The following is a 14,973-nucleotide window of genomic DNA, read 5'->3' as shown; positions in this document are numbered from 1 at the left end:
GGGAGAAGTGGCTTCTTGAGTGGTAGGGGAGGAACAGGATCCTGCAGAGACTGTACCTGGAATCTGCACTCCTAGCCGCTAACACCCCAGGTCACTTATGTGTGTGATGTAACAGGTGCTGGATAGAGACCTCTCTCCTCTCCCATCCCGTCGGCCATGAGAAAGGCCCATCCCAGTGCCCAGCCACAGAAGGTGTGGAATATGCAAGTTTCTGCTCTCCCTGCCTTCCCGTAAATATCACTCCTTTTGCTCACTGGGGTCTGAAGCAGCCCCAAACAAGGACAGCTTTTCCCTTTAGAGAGGAGAGGAGGCAAAAATGCAAAAAACCTGGCAACCAGGTTGTTCATCTCCCACATCGTGGCTTTTATCCCAAGAAACGTTCTCAAAGATGAAAACTGGATGGAGAGGTGCCGTTCTGCTAAGATGGAGCAACAGGGCTCGGAACAGAGAGAAACCGTGCAGCCCAAGGGCAGTGCCATCTCCTGCCACACACAGGCTTCCTCCATCCAGTCCATCCAGACTGATGCCTGTCCCGAGCTCAGCCAGGCCCTGGGAGGGAAGCTGCCCTTCAAAGTGCTCATGTCCAGGTGGGAACCGGAGCAACACAGCCCTCTCTGCAGAGCTTCTGTGGGCTCAGGGGAGATTCTTGGGTGGGTGCCTTCCTGTTTACATGAGGCAAAAGATGAACCCTGACTGTCAGGAGCAACGGGAGGGAGAAGAGAGAAGCTGGTGGCTTTGACTTGCAGCTGCGGCAGGTGAAAATTCACCCTATCTAGCTTGCCAGGCCATGGGTGTGGACCAGGTCAGGTCTCCATCAGGGCCTCACAGATACTCTGTGCAGTTTTCTTGGACTTTTTGCCTCTAGAGCTGAGAGGAAATCAGTGTCTGTTGTTGAAGGCCCCCCGTCCATGGTGTTTATTTTGGCTGCCCCAGGGAACTCACACATTGTTCCTCATTTAGCTGCAGCCACACTGGCTTCTCTGCTGTTCCTCAGATATCCTGGCTCACACCTGTCTCAGGGCCCCAGCCCCGGCCCCAGCTGTTCCCTCTTCCTGAAATGCTCTTCCCAGCCTGCTCCTCACTCATGGCCTTGCAGGCTTCAGCACTCACCTCATCGCATGAGTCTGTTCCCACAATGCTGTAAGGAACTACCTGAGACTGGGTAATTTGTGAAGAAAATGGATTTCATCAACTTGCAGGGGACGCTGTAACCTACAACCTATAGCTTAACCATGTGTAATCAATTGCTCATCAATGTTATTTGTGTACACCAATGAGAATTCCTGGCAAACAACTTTGTATCAGCCGACTCCCTACCTCTCTTCTTCTTTTTAAAAATCCATGTCTACCTGTGCTCTTTGGAGTTTAGATTCAGGACAACTTGAATCTATGCTCTCAGGTTGCATTCCTCAAGCTTGGCCCAAATAAATGATCTACTTGGATTATTTTTGCCCCAGCTTCTTCATTGCAGGTTGACAATCTTCACAAACAGCCCCTTGAAGCAGGCGTGTTTGAGATCAGCAAGGTTAAGTAAGCCCCCAAGGTCATCCCTTTCCTCGGCAGGAGAATGACTGAGTCCAGGCAGCCTTAGCTCTGATGCCTTTCTGCCTTGGACAAGGTGCCTGAGCCTGTCCCTAGTGTCTGGGGAGGCACAGCTGGGGTGGTCTCCAGCAGGAGCTGGACACGTGGATCCGGTTGTAACTGGTCTGGGACCACCTACACAGGAGTTATGGGCCCAGGGAACAGTAAGACCATGTTGAGGCCTTAGGTTCTCCTTTTTCTCAAAGCTGAGACCCCTGCCCATGTCAAATCACACATTTGAAAATGCAGCCACATTCACATCACATGCGTATGTATTTGGGTATAAAATAATTTGAAATGATTTTATACATTTATTTAAAAACATAAGTAGTCTGGACGCGGTGCCTCACACCTATAATCTCAACACTTTGGGAGGCCGAGATGGGTGGATCACCTAAGGTCAGGAGTTCAAGGCCAGCCTGACCAATATGGTGAAACCTTGTCTCTACTAAAAATACAAAAATTAGCCAGGCGTGGTGGCGTGTGCCTGTAATCCCAGCAACTCAGGAGGCTGAGACAGGAGAATCCCTTGAACCCGAGAGGCGGAGGTTGCAGTGAGCCGAGATCATGCCACTGCACTCCAGCCTGGGTGACAAGAGCGAAACTCCGTCTCACACAAAAAACAAAAAAGCAAACAAAAAACAAAAGTAAGTTATCCTGCGTTTCGCTATGACGTTTAGCCAAGTAATCTGTACACTAAGGAATGCTTTCAAAGTTGTGTTATTTTTATAATAGAATGGAAATTTTTTGAACACCACAATTTAGTTATTTTTAAAGGCCATAAATATTATATTGTGTACACACTTACTTAAATGGATTGGTTTTGTTTTTGCAGTTTTCATATTCTGGAGACAATCTGTATTTTTCCTTTCCCCAATTTTAAATATTTTAAAATATTTTTTACATGACTAGCTTGTGTCCCTTGGCCCAATAGCAAAAATGACTACAGGCAAGGACTACAGAAGGGCAGCCAGGTGGGCCGGTCCAGCCCACAGTTTCGGAAGCCAGGCCACCTGGGTCTGAAGCCTGCCTTGACACTTTCTGATGGTCTGAACTAGTGACCTGCTTTCTCTGTGTCTCAGTTTCCTCTGCCAAATGGGAGCGATACTAGTATCACCCTCCTTGTTGGAGTTTGTGAGGGTGAGGATAAAATGAGTTACAAGCAAGCATGTACTCGACACGTTAGCTCTTATTGTCATGGAACAGAAGGATGTTAAGAACAACGTGGGGCCAGGCACGCGGCTCACGCCTGTAATCCCAGCACTTTGGGAGACTGAGGGGGGCGGATCACTTGAGGTCAAGAATTCAAGACCAGCCTAACCAACATGGTGAAATCTCATCTCTACTAAAAATACAAAAATTAGCCAGGCATGGTGGCATGTGGCTGTACTCGGGCTACTCAGGAGGCTGAGGTGGGAGGATTGCTTGAACCTGGAGGCAGAGGTGACAGCAAGCCGAGATTGCACCACTGCACTCCAGCCTGGGCAACAGAGTAAGACTCCATCTCAAATAAAATAAAATAAAATAAAAAATCCTGGGAAGTGCCATTGTTTCTGGAGCTTCAGGAGGAAGTAGAGGCAGGAATGAGACTGAGAGGCGGGAAGGCAGTGTAGCTAAGCCATCACTAGGGAGTGTAAGGAAGGGGAGCATAGGAGAAGAATCTCTTCTGGAGATGGAAGCCAGCCCAGAATGCATGGAGAAGCAGAACCCACCAGGGTCCGAGGAACGGGGGGGACACGCTTTCATCTAGCATTGTGATCAGCCTTGTAGGAAATGAACACACTCCACACGTATAGACACTTAACAAATATAGCGTTTGCACCTTACAGCAGGGCCATAAAAGTGATGGTGCAAGCTGAAACTGGACAAAACAGTCTTAATAATTAATGGGAAAATTGTGAGCGTTCTGTGACCTTTAAACCATTATGTCAAAACATTCAAGGTTGTCTTAGCATCAGTTATAAATGTACAGTATAGGGAAATAAAAAGAAACGGAGTAACTAACATTTGTTTCATACACTGTGATTTAAACTTTCCAAACATGAAAGTGTTTTACTTCTCTGCAGAGAATTTATCAAGAGCAGTTCAAAAAGTGCCCGGCTTCTTCTCATCCTATGATGTTGATGTGGTTTGGGTCTGTGATGCCCACCCAAATCTCATGTTGAATTGTCATCCCCAGTGTGAACTGGAATCCCCAGTGTTGGAGGTGGGACCTGGTGGGAGGGGAATGGAGGTGGAGTTCTCATGAACAGTTTAGCACCATCTCTCTTTGGCACTGTATAGTGAGCGACTTCTCACGAGATTTGGTTGTTTAAAAGTGTTTAGCACCCGCCCCCACCCTCTCTGCCACTCCCCTGCCACGTAATAAATACGTGCTTGCTTCCCCTTTGCATTCCGCTATGACTGAAAGTTTCCGGAGGCTTCCCCTGAAGTGGAGGAGATGCTGCCATGCTTCCCGTACAGCTCGTGGAACTGTAAGCCAATGAAACCTCTTTTCTTTATAAATTACCCAGTCTCCGGTATTTTTTTTTTTTTTTTTTTGAGACGCAGTCTCGCTCTGTCGCCCGGGCTGGAGTGCAGTGGCGCGATCTCGGCTCACTGCAAGCTCCGCCTCCCGGGTTCCCGCCATTCTCCCGCCTCAGCCTCCCGAGTAGCTGGGACTACAGGCGCCCGCCACCTTGCCCGGCTAATTTTTTGTATTTTTAGTAGAGATGGGGTTTCACCGCGTTAGCCAGGATGGTCTCGATCTCCTGACCTCGTGATCCGCCCATCTCGGCCTCCCAAAGTGCTGGGATTACAGGCTTGAGCCACCGCGCCCGGCCCCCGGTATTTCTTTATAGCAATGTGAGAATGAACTGAGAGAGATGCACATTACTAAAGCATCTTTCTAGGCATTGGTGACTTGTCCTATGCCTTTCTAAGTCTGGTTCAGCTTCCAGCTGAAATTTCTGCACATAGGACCAAAGCAAGGACTGCATGCCTTTATTATCTAACAGTGACCATCTTCACAACATTGCTATAAAGAAATACCGGAGACTGGGTAATTTATAAATTATCTATTGTATAATGTGTCAGGTCATATCTCTACCCATCTTTATACTGTAATCTCTTAAGACCACAAGAACTTTTCTGTCCATATCCTGAAAAGTAGATCTCTACCCCTTTGTTTATTCTTTAAGGTTTCTATAAATTTAGGTGATAGAATGGGTGTTCTTATCATGAAATCATGAGCTTACCAGCGTAAAATGACGGAAATAACTTAGTTCTGTAATAAATTCTGGGCAGCTTCGGATTAAATTTCCTTCAATCTATTTTGAGGTGTAAATATTTCTCCTGGGGAATCATTGAGTTCTAATGATTTCTAATTTGATTTGGGAGAAAAGGAAGTGAGGTCTTTCTGCCTCATAGGGAGCAAAGCATTTCATTGCATTTGGGAGATGTTTAGATATCTGTGTAGGTGTTTTTAATAAGTTAGTTCACCTAATTGTATTTCCTCTCCACTAAAGAAGAAAAGTCCTACCCTAATGGGTTTAATCTTCCTAAATTATTTTCTGGTTTTAATTGTGCTGTTTTCCACAAGCACCTAATTTAATTATAAGATTGTAACGCTTTTCTGTGAAAAGCTTGCTTGCACGTTAGGAATGCTGGGGTTCAATGTTTTGGGGAGGGGAGAAGACGGCTTGTTCACTCTCTCAAGGGTGAGCAGGGGCCAGGCGCGGTGGCTCACGCCTGTAATCCCGGCACTTTGGGAGGCCGAGGAGGGCGGATCATGAGGTTGGGAGATCGAGACCATCCTGGCTAACACCGTGAAACCCCGTCTCTACTAAAAATACAAAAAATTAGCCGGGCGCGGTGGCGGGCGCCTGTAGTCCCAGCTACTCGGGAGGCTGAGGCGGGAGAACGGCGTGAACCCGGGAGGCGGAGCTTGCAGTGAGCCGAGATCGCGCCACTGCACTCCAGCCTGGGCGACAGAGCAAGACTCCATCTCAGAAAACAAACAAACAAACAAAAAAACCAAAAAAACAGTGAGCAGGAAAAATGCCCGAATACTCGCCTGCCTCAGTTGTTCAGGTCTTTGCGAAGTGTGCAATGTGAGAGAGCCAGACCAGTCAGGCCCTGTGAAAGGCCACAGCCCTGTCCCGGGATGCGTCCAGGCGTAAGCTGCAGACGCACACTCGGAGGGCTGGGATCGTCCTCTGTTGCCAGGAAGCAGCTTCACTTCAAAAGCCATTTGCTTTTGCACAAATAATAATAAATCTACTGACCTATAACCCTGCAATGAATTCAGGAAATGTGTGTCCCACTAAACAATTAGTGTCCTGGAGTGACATATCGAGCAGTTATTTTTGCAACAGCTTTTAAAGACATTACACTACATGCAGAATAAGAAAGAAGGAGAAGGAAAAGGAATTACTTTTCTTTTTTACCGTGGTGGGAAAAAGACGGATCTTTTTGCAGTGGGAGGGTTTTAGCTTCTAGGAAATTCACTCTCAAGAGCAGCTTCCAGCCTTTGAGATGCCCAGGTGTGCAGGAAGCTCCAGCCAGCTTGGCTCAGTGGCTCCACCGTGCCTCTGGGCAGTCCCTTATGCATAAGGAACTACTTGGATTGGCGCAAGAATGGGGCTGCGGGCATGCGGAGCCCACCGGGCTTCTGAGAGAAGAGAGAGGAAGGTAGCTGGCGGGTCCCTCCCATGGCGTGTCCAGTGTGTGCATGAAAAAGCGTGATTTGGGGCCGGGCATGGTGGCTCATGCCTGTAATCCCAGCACTTTGGGAGGACGAGGCGGACGGGTCACGAGGTCAGGAGTTCAAGACCAGCCTGGCCAATATGATGAAACGCCGTCTCTACCAAAACCACAAAAATTAGCCGGGTGTGGTAGCACGCACCTGTGATCCCAGCTACTCAGGAGGCTGAGGCAGGAGAATTGCTTGAACACAGGAGGGAGAGGTTGCAGTTAGCCAAGATCGCACCACTGCACTCCAGCCTGGGTGACAGAGTGAGACTCCGTCTCTCAAAAAAAAAGCATGATTTCAGAAAAAAAGAAAAAAAAAAAGCAAAGAAGGAAGACCAGGAGAAAGAAAAATGCCAACATTTTAACTGGTGGGATTACCAATAGTTTTCTTTTTTGCATTTTCTAATCTGAAAATAATTTTTAATGATTATGACCATGTGTCATTGTGCAGGTGTGTGTGTGTGTGAGAGAGAGAGAGACAGAGACAGGCAACAGAGAAACAAAGCAAGATGGCTATCTTGACTGATGATGACGGTGACATTTTTAGTTTAAATAAATTTTAGAGGACACAAGTTCCCTACGAGAAAAAAGTACCAAATATAATAATGAATTCTGGGTTCTTCCATATTAGGTAAAGAACCTGGACAACATCATAGTTTGTTGTCATTTTTTCCTAAAGCAGCGTTCCTTAGAAGCATTCCTAAGGGGTCTGTTCTTTAGAACAAGAGTCCAAAGATGTGTTCCATGAAAAAAAAAATGAGAAGTTTGGAAAATAATCACCTGCTGGTGACTCCTTCATTTACTTATTAGTAAATATTTGTTAATAATTGAGATCTCACTATGCGTGAGACACCCTTCAAGACATGGAATATTTAAGATACAATCTCTGCCTTCCTAGTGCTTATATAGTACTGTAGATATAGACGAGAAGGCAGACCAGTAGAGTCCAGGGACATGGGACCAACGTAGCTGCCATGATGATCCAGAGAGAGAGAGAGAGAGAGAGAGAGAGAGAGAGAGAGAGAGAGATAGAGAAAGACTTCTTGGCATCTCACCACAACCACTTTTTATCTACAGAGCAGTAATATTTTACAATATAACTACAGTTTCCTGGGAAGATCGTCATGTGCAGACTGGTTGCAGAGAGAAGGAAATTGTTTCACCTTCATCTTTCTGGTAAGGCTGGAAGACAAAAGCCATCCCTTGTTACAATTTTGAAGGCTATAGGGAAGGCAATTTTAACGGAAAGATGACTTCTTTGACGGATGCAAATGGAATGAATTCCAATGGAGTCCTTTCAGAAGTCACTATGCAGTTGTAGGATGGCTGCAGCGTAATTTGATTAAACAAACAGGCAAAGAGAAGCAAGAAGAAAGCCAGGAGGGCATGGTTTTATGTCAAGGTTCTCTTGAGTTAGTGAGGGTGTGTCCTGCTTTCAGACTTGTCTACGTTTTAATTCTCAAAACGTCGTTGCTTGAATGGTGCCACTTATTTTAGGTTTATTTCTGGCACATTGAATGGGTAAGGCTTTCCCAGAATCTTTCATAAACTCAGTTGCCAGGCTTCACCCCCCATCACCATCCAAACCCTCACCTACTTTGTGCCATCATCTACCAAGATTTTCAAGGAGAATTCTTTATGCTTCCCATTTCCCTCTTCAGAAGAAAGCTTTGTCCAGGGTTGACATTGGAAGGTTCAACATATCCCTGATGTCCGGTTTCCTTAGGTCTAAACATCTGTAGACTATTTAACCTCAGACTCCTGGACTGAGTAGGCAATTCAAAAAGAATTTGCCAAATACTTTTAAATCTTAGATCAGTGGCTGGCACAATGGAAGATGTCCAATAAATATTTGCTGAATGAAGATATTACAATATCAATTGACAGAGGCAAATGGCCTTGGTCATTGTAATCTGCCATAATGGTGGAATCTCAGACCGATTTGCTGCAATTATTTTTTAAGACTTTGCTATGCTTCACTTATGATGTTACAGTAAATATATTTTTAAGTAAAGAATTATTTTCTTCTACTTTTTGGTTCAAATTCTTAAACTTGATGTTTAAAGAAGATAGAAAATGAAGTAAACCTTGGAATTTAATGAAGCCATATGATTCTTAAATAAGTAGAAGTCAGTCCTCATTACCTACTCATCCCATAATTCTCTTCTCCACAGGGCCATTTCCAGATATGAATTGCAGAGAAATATTTCAATATATCCTCACCCAAATATGCTTTTAAAAGTACATTTCTTTTAATATAATAAGATTTATATCCTTTGTGTTTGTTTAGAGGGTAAATCTGGATTTGTATTTCTAGAAGTTGCTTTCAATGAAGAAATTTGAAAGAAATAGTATTTCAGAAAAATCAAAACAAGCCATAGAAATCTAATATTTTTCAGATACTATATTGGGCCGCATGAAGTCTAATCCATAATATGTATGAATAATGTATTCTAAAGTAAATACTATATTTTGTTAAATTATCTGGCAAAATTAAATTCTTTAAAATGACCTTTTTTCTTGTTTCGAAGTGATGTGCACGTAAGGAGGCAGTGTAGACTGGTGGTTAGGAGCACTATGGAGTCAGAAGGCTGCTTCAGAATCTTGGCTACCTCATTTACCAAGGATAGAGCTGTGGGCAGGTTACTTGTTCTCACTCTCTCTTCTTTTTTCCATCTGTAAAACGGCAACAATAAACCACCTAAGTAAAATGGCCTTTGCGAGAGAGAAATAAATTAATGTATGTTGCTATGGTTTAAATGTGTCTCCTCTAAAATCCTGTAGCAACTTAATCCCACTCTGATGGCTGTGTTAGTCTGTTCTCACACTGCTAATAAAGACATACCCAAGACTGGGTAATTTATAAAGAAAAAGAGGTTTAATGGACTCACAGTTTCACATGGCTGGGGAGGCCTCATAATCATGGCAGAAGGCAAAGGAGGAGAAAGGCACATCTTATATGGCAGCAGGCAAGAGAGTTTGTGGAGGGGAACTCCTATTTATAAAACTGTCAGATCTCGTGAGACTTGTTCACTACCACGAGAACAGGATGAGAGAAATTAAATTATCATCCCCGTGATTCAATTATCTCCACCTGCTCTTGACACATGGGAATTATTAAAATTTAAGGTGAGATTTGGGTGGGCACACAGCCAAACCATATCAATGGCATTGAGAGATGAGGCCTTTGGGGATGCGATTAAATCCCAGTGGATTAGAATAGATTAGTGCCTTATGAAAGGGCTGGCAGGAACTAGTTTAGGCCCTTTTGGCCTTTCCATCCCTTGTGCCATAGGAGACCCCTCCAGAGAAAGCAGCAACAAGGTCCCATCTTGGAAGCCAAGAGAGCAGCCCTTACTGGACACCAAACCCTCTAGCACCTCTGTTTTGGATGTTCCAGTCTTCAGAAACATGAGAAGTAAATTTCTGTTCTTTATACGTTACTCAGTCTGTGGTGTTTTGTGATAGCAGCACAAATAGATTAACACATGTGAAACACTTAGAGCTGTGCTTTGCCCAGAGTAAGTGCTCAGTAAATTTTGTGAAACATTTGGCAAGTCAGTAAAAGTAGAACTGAGAAAACAAAAATTACCCACTTTCCACCACTTGCAGAATCCACTAGTAGCATTTGAACATATTACTTTCAGTCTATTCCTATCCGTCTTATGAGAGTTTACTACTTATAAAATATTTACACTTTTTGCTTCACTTGACACACCACAAGCATTTATTTGTATTATTTAAATTATTTAAAAAAAATCCTCTGCCCCTTCTGTAACTTCTTTTCTTTCTTTCTTTCTTTTTTTTTTTTTTTTTTGAGATGTAGTCTTGCTCTGTTGCCTAGTCTCTAGTGCAGTGGTGAGATCTCGGCTCACCACAATCTCTGCCTTCCAGGTTGAAGCAATTCTCCTGCCTCAGCCTCCCAAGTAGCTGGAACTACAGGTGTGTGCCACCACGCTTGGCTAATTTTTGTATTTTTAGTAGAGATGGGGTTTCACCATGTTGGCCAGGCTGGTCTAGAACTTCCGACCTCAAGTGATCCACCCACCTTGGCCTCTCAAAGTGCTGGGATTATAGATTTGAGCCACTGCTCCCGTAACATAAGGCCGTCTTCCATAGCTTTCTTAACCATTTCCTATTTCCCTATTGTAGGATATTTAGATTGTTTCCAAGAACATCAAAATGCCTTAAAAATATTAACAGTTTTATGCTTATTGTATGGAACATCTCCAAATCATATAGCCTTTTTACCCTTCTTGCGAGTGAAGTGACATACAGTTTTGAAAACCCTACGGAACATGGTGTTTTAGACATGGCTGTTGAAACATGATGAAAGTAAAGTTTTTTATCTGTGTGTTGAGAAAAAATGATCAGTTAAGAGAAATGATAATATGGTGAAATACGCTAAGCACTTTATATTTTCCTAGCACAGAACCTACCCCAAATACTTCACATGTATTAACCCATACCTCACAGCTATCTCAGGAGGCAATTTTCTCATCTCTACTTTGGAGGTTAGGAAATTGAGTCACTGAAAGGTTGAATGACTTGCCCAAGGTCACCACTCTAGTAAATTGAAGTGTTGGGATTTGAACCTAGGAAATCTACTTCCAGAAACTATTCTCTGCCACTGAATCTACACTGTCTTTTTGGTGTAGAGTATTTTTTCTGGGTATTTAATCAGAAATGCTCTACTGCTGATTTCTTTTCATTATTCTTTGTTTGGAAGAAAATAGGAAGATCTGTACATCATATCCAAAGCCTGGATGGGCCTTCACATAATTAACTATTTAGGCATTTGTTTTTCTGGACTGTAATTTAGAGCTGGTTCCAAATTTTAGTGGGTTGCTTCCCACCCTATTTTAAATTGGGTTATGGTATAACTTTGGAGAGAATGACTACACTGTTTTAGAAATAAACCTCTCTTTTTTACAGACCAGCAGTATTTCACCGAAGTGTACATCTGTTGTGAAGAAGGGGTGCAGCTGGAAAAAATAGAGCGTCAACTGTATTTTCTGTGTAGGTTTTTCAAGCAGCTCCCCAGGACACATTTGAGCAATATGCTTTCCATTTTGCTGCCCTTTTCCAAATCACACAATTAATAGATAACAACCCAACATCCACATACACTCTGGGGGTTGTGGGAGAGTTGAGGGAGGGAAGAGAATTCCTGCGCACATGGGTTGAATGGGTGGTAGGGCGGAGTCCTAGTTTTTCATTCTATCTGGAAAGGATACGACTTGGCTTCTCTCACAGAAACGAGCCCTTATGTGCTGGAAAAGGAAGTCACAGAGAATTTTCCAGGGACTGGTACAAAATGAAACAGAAAAATAGGACATGAAATGACAGACTCAGGTGCTCTTACTGCAAAGCCTGTCTTGAACTTGAGCATTGCTGGGAGAGGTGTGGGATATGATTCTGCTGGTTGCTTCATGGCTCAGCCTCATAAAACATAGTTATTCCCACACGGGATGCTGATCTTTTCTTTTCTTTTCTTTTTTTCCTTATTCTTCCTTATTGCCCCATTGTAAATTACAATCTTCTCTCTCTGTCCGTCCCCAAATTTCCAAGAAATGGAATGAGACTTTTATGACTCTATTAGAGGTCTAATAGAAATTGAAAATGAATCTGTGAACCCAAACTATCTGAGATAAATCTCAGTCAATTTAGGAAGTTCATTTTGCCATAGATAAGGACGTGCACTGGTGACACAGCCTCAGGCCACATGTGTTCAAGGTTGTCGGGGCAATAGCTGGGGTTTATACATTTTAGGGAGACATGAGACATCAATCAATATATGTAAAATGTATCTTGGTTCAGTCTGGAAAGGCAGGACAACTTGAAGCAGAGACGGGGCTTTCAGGTCATAGGTAGTTAAGAGACAAATGAGCTGGTGCGGTGGCTCACTCCTGTAATCCCAGCACTTTGGGAGGCCGAGGCAGGAGGATCACAAGGTCAGGAGTTCAAGACCAGCCTGGCCAACATGGCAAAAACCCATCTCTACTACAAATAAAAAAATTAGCCAGGCGTGGTGGTGTGCACCTGTAATCCCAGCTACTCAGGAGGCTGAGGCAGGAGAATGTCTTGAAATGGGAAGGTGGAGATTGCAATGAGCCGAGATAGCGCCACTGCACCCCTGCCTGGGCAACAAGAGCGAAACTCTGTCTCAAAAAGAGAGAGAGAGAGAGAGAGTGGGGGAGAGAGAGAGAGAGAGAAAGAGAGAGAGACAAATGATTGTATTTTTTTGAGTTTCTGATTAACTTTTTAAAATGAGGCAAGTAGATATGCATTCATCTCAGCGAGCAGAGGGATAGGAGGCAGGTTTGACCTAAGCAGTTTCCAGTTTGACTTTTCTCTTTGACTTAGTGATTTTGTGGTCCCAATATTTATTTCCCTTTCACAAATCCAAATATATTTGTCTCTAGATATTTTATTTTATTATCATAAAGGGTGGGATTTCAGAATATGCTTTTCGCTTTATTAAAAAGACTAGGTATTTGCCTTTAAAATTTCAGGTCTTAGAAGCATTTTGTTTTAGAAGTCTTTCCTTGAAAAATATGCAGATTGAAGCAAAATCTACTTACCCTAGCTTTTAGGAGAACTTCCTTCCTGAAAATGAACTTTTGCCTACGTGGCCTCCTTTTGTTTTTTCAAGTTTATTTAAATAGGAATGATAACTACCCGTATTTAAACAGCAATCCGAAGGACAGAAGGTCTTTTTCCTTGCAAAGGGATGCTCATAATTTCATAAAGTAATGACACCAGCGAAAACAATCACCCCAAATTCATTTCCATATGAAAAGAGAACCAGTGTAACTTGAAAAGGCCTTTTATTAAATTTCAAGGGCAGAAATGGGGAAAAATTCTAAATGTTGACTCACAATAAGGCTTGCTAGGATTTTCTCCTGTTTACCCGCAGAGCCCGCTCTAGACTTAAGTGCTGGGCAGGGGGTTGCCCGGCGCCTGCACCGAGGCTGCAAAGCACCCTGTTTCCGTTCTCTGGCCCGCCTGGCATTCCCGACGCCGAGCGGCAGTTGTGTGATTATTTTTCTTTTCCTTTAGCCGGCCCAGGGCTGCACTCGGTGGCTGCTCTTCATCAAATTCCTGCTTAAACAGTGGTCATGTATTCCGGTGCATCTATTATTTTCGAGTCCTTTATTCTGCTTTGTGCTCACCCTGTAATCTCAGCAGCACAGATTCGCCTAGCAGGGCTTTGGGGTGCTTCCCCGACTCTCCCCCCACCGTCACACCAATGCACTCCGGCACTCCGGGAATGGTTCCGATGGGCATCAGGTCCACTCTCTGATGAACTGACTCGTGCTTTGCGAGCATCTTCAGGGTCAGTGCATCCAGGGACCGTTTCATGGCACCATTTGCCTCGAGCGCCACCGCCTGGACAAAACTGGAACGACCTGTGCCAGTTGCTGAGAAGGAAAAACACCCGAGATGGAATTTCTAGTTTTTGTACAATCCTCATCCTGTTCCATTTTCTGTAAAGTGACGATGACAGATATTTTTCGCTTACTAATGCAAGTATTTTTCCTCTGAATAAATATACCAATTTCTCTGGCAATAATTTGGGTTTAAAAATACCGAGGCTGGCCCGGCGAGGTGGCTCACTCCTGTAATCGGAGGCCAAGGCGGGTGGATCACGAGGTCAGGAGTTCGACGCCAGCCTGGTCAACATGGTGAAACGCCGTCTCTACTAAAAATACAAAAAGTAGCCGGGTGTGGTGGCGGGCGCCTGTAATCTCAGTTACTCTGGAGGCTGAGGCAGGATAATTGCTTGAACCCGGGAGGTGGAGGTGGCAGTGAGCAGAGATTGCACCACTGCACTCTAGCCTGGGCGACAGAGTGAGACACTGTCTCAAAACAAAACAAAACAAAACAAAAAAATATACTGAGGCTGGGCATGGTGGCTCATTCCTGTAATTCCAGCACTTTAGGAGGCTGAGGTGGGAGAATAGCTTGAGCCCAGGAGTTTGAAATCACCCTGAGCAAGACCCTGTCTCTACAAAAATGATTTTAAAAATAACTGGGTCTGGTGATGTGCGCCTGTAGTTCCAATTACTCAGGAGGCTGAGGAGGGAGGATGGCTGGAGCCCAGAAGTTCGAGGCTGCAGTGAACCGTGATCACGCCACTGCACTCCAGCCTTGGTGACAGAGCAGAACCCTGTTTTTAAAAAAAGGAAAAGAAAAAATAAAAATACTGAACTGAGCGCCATCCCGATACCCTCAACTGTACATTACATAAATTATATTCTTTAGAATTCTAAACGCTGAGTAGGATGTGCTTTGGTAATATAAAAATACAAGAGCAGAAACAGGCAAGAAAATGAGGAAATTTTTTCCCTCTAGCATTCTCTCCATGGTGGACAGGATGGGTGGAGTGTGCCTAAAGTGCTTGTTTGATGGGTGCCCCCCTCCCCGCTCCCCAGTGGTCAACACAGAGCACTGATGCTGCAGGCCCAGACTCCAGAACAGACTGGATGGAACGGCTCTGAGAAGAGTGTGCACAGAGTGTGTGTATGTGCCAGCAAATACCTCTGAAAGCAGTCTCTTGGGGGCAGCGAAAGAAAATATTAGGATTTCTCTTCATACTTATGTTTACCTCAAATTTCGATATTTTTATTTTTATAGGACACATAAAATTATTCAAAA

The 14,973-nt window shown here is 44.0% G+C and overlaps 1 long non-coding RNA gene across 2 annotated transcripts; it reads left to right on the top strand.

The window, feature by feature from the left end:
* Positions 1-3,922: 3,922 nt before the first annotated feature.
* LOC112425038 (uncharacterized) lies at positions 3,923-11,714 on the top strand. 2 transcript variants are annotated; one of them, XR_011621778.1, is made up of 3 exons: positions 3,923-4,055; positions 7,390-7,488; positions 11,248-11,714. It is a non-coding gene; the product is annotated as an uncharacterized lncRNA (long non-coding RNA). The 2 variants fall into 2 exon arrangements; XR_003016015.2 differs by lacking the exon at positions 11,248-11,714 and adding an exon at positions 8,487-8,967.
* The last annotated feature ends 3,259 nt before the right edge of the window (positions 11,715-14,973 follow it).

This window comes from Macaca nemestrina, chromosome 4, assembly GCF_043159975.1.
Source record: "Macaca nemestrina isolate mMacNem1 chromosome 4, mMacNem.hap1, whole genome shotgun sequence".
NCBI lineage: Eukaryota > Metazoa > Chordata > Mammalia > Primates > Cercopithecidae > Macaca > Macaca nemestrina.
This window is presented reverse-complemented; position numbering and strand designations above follow the sequence as displayed.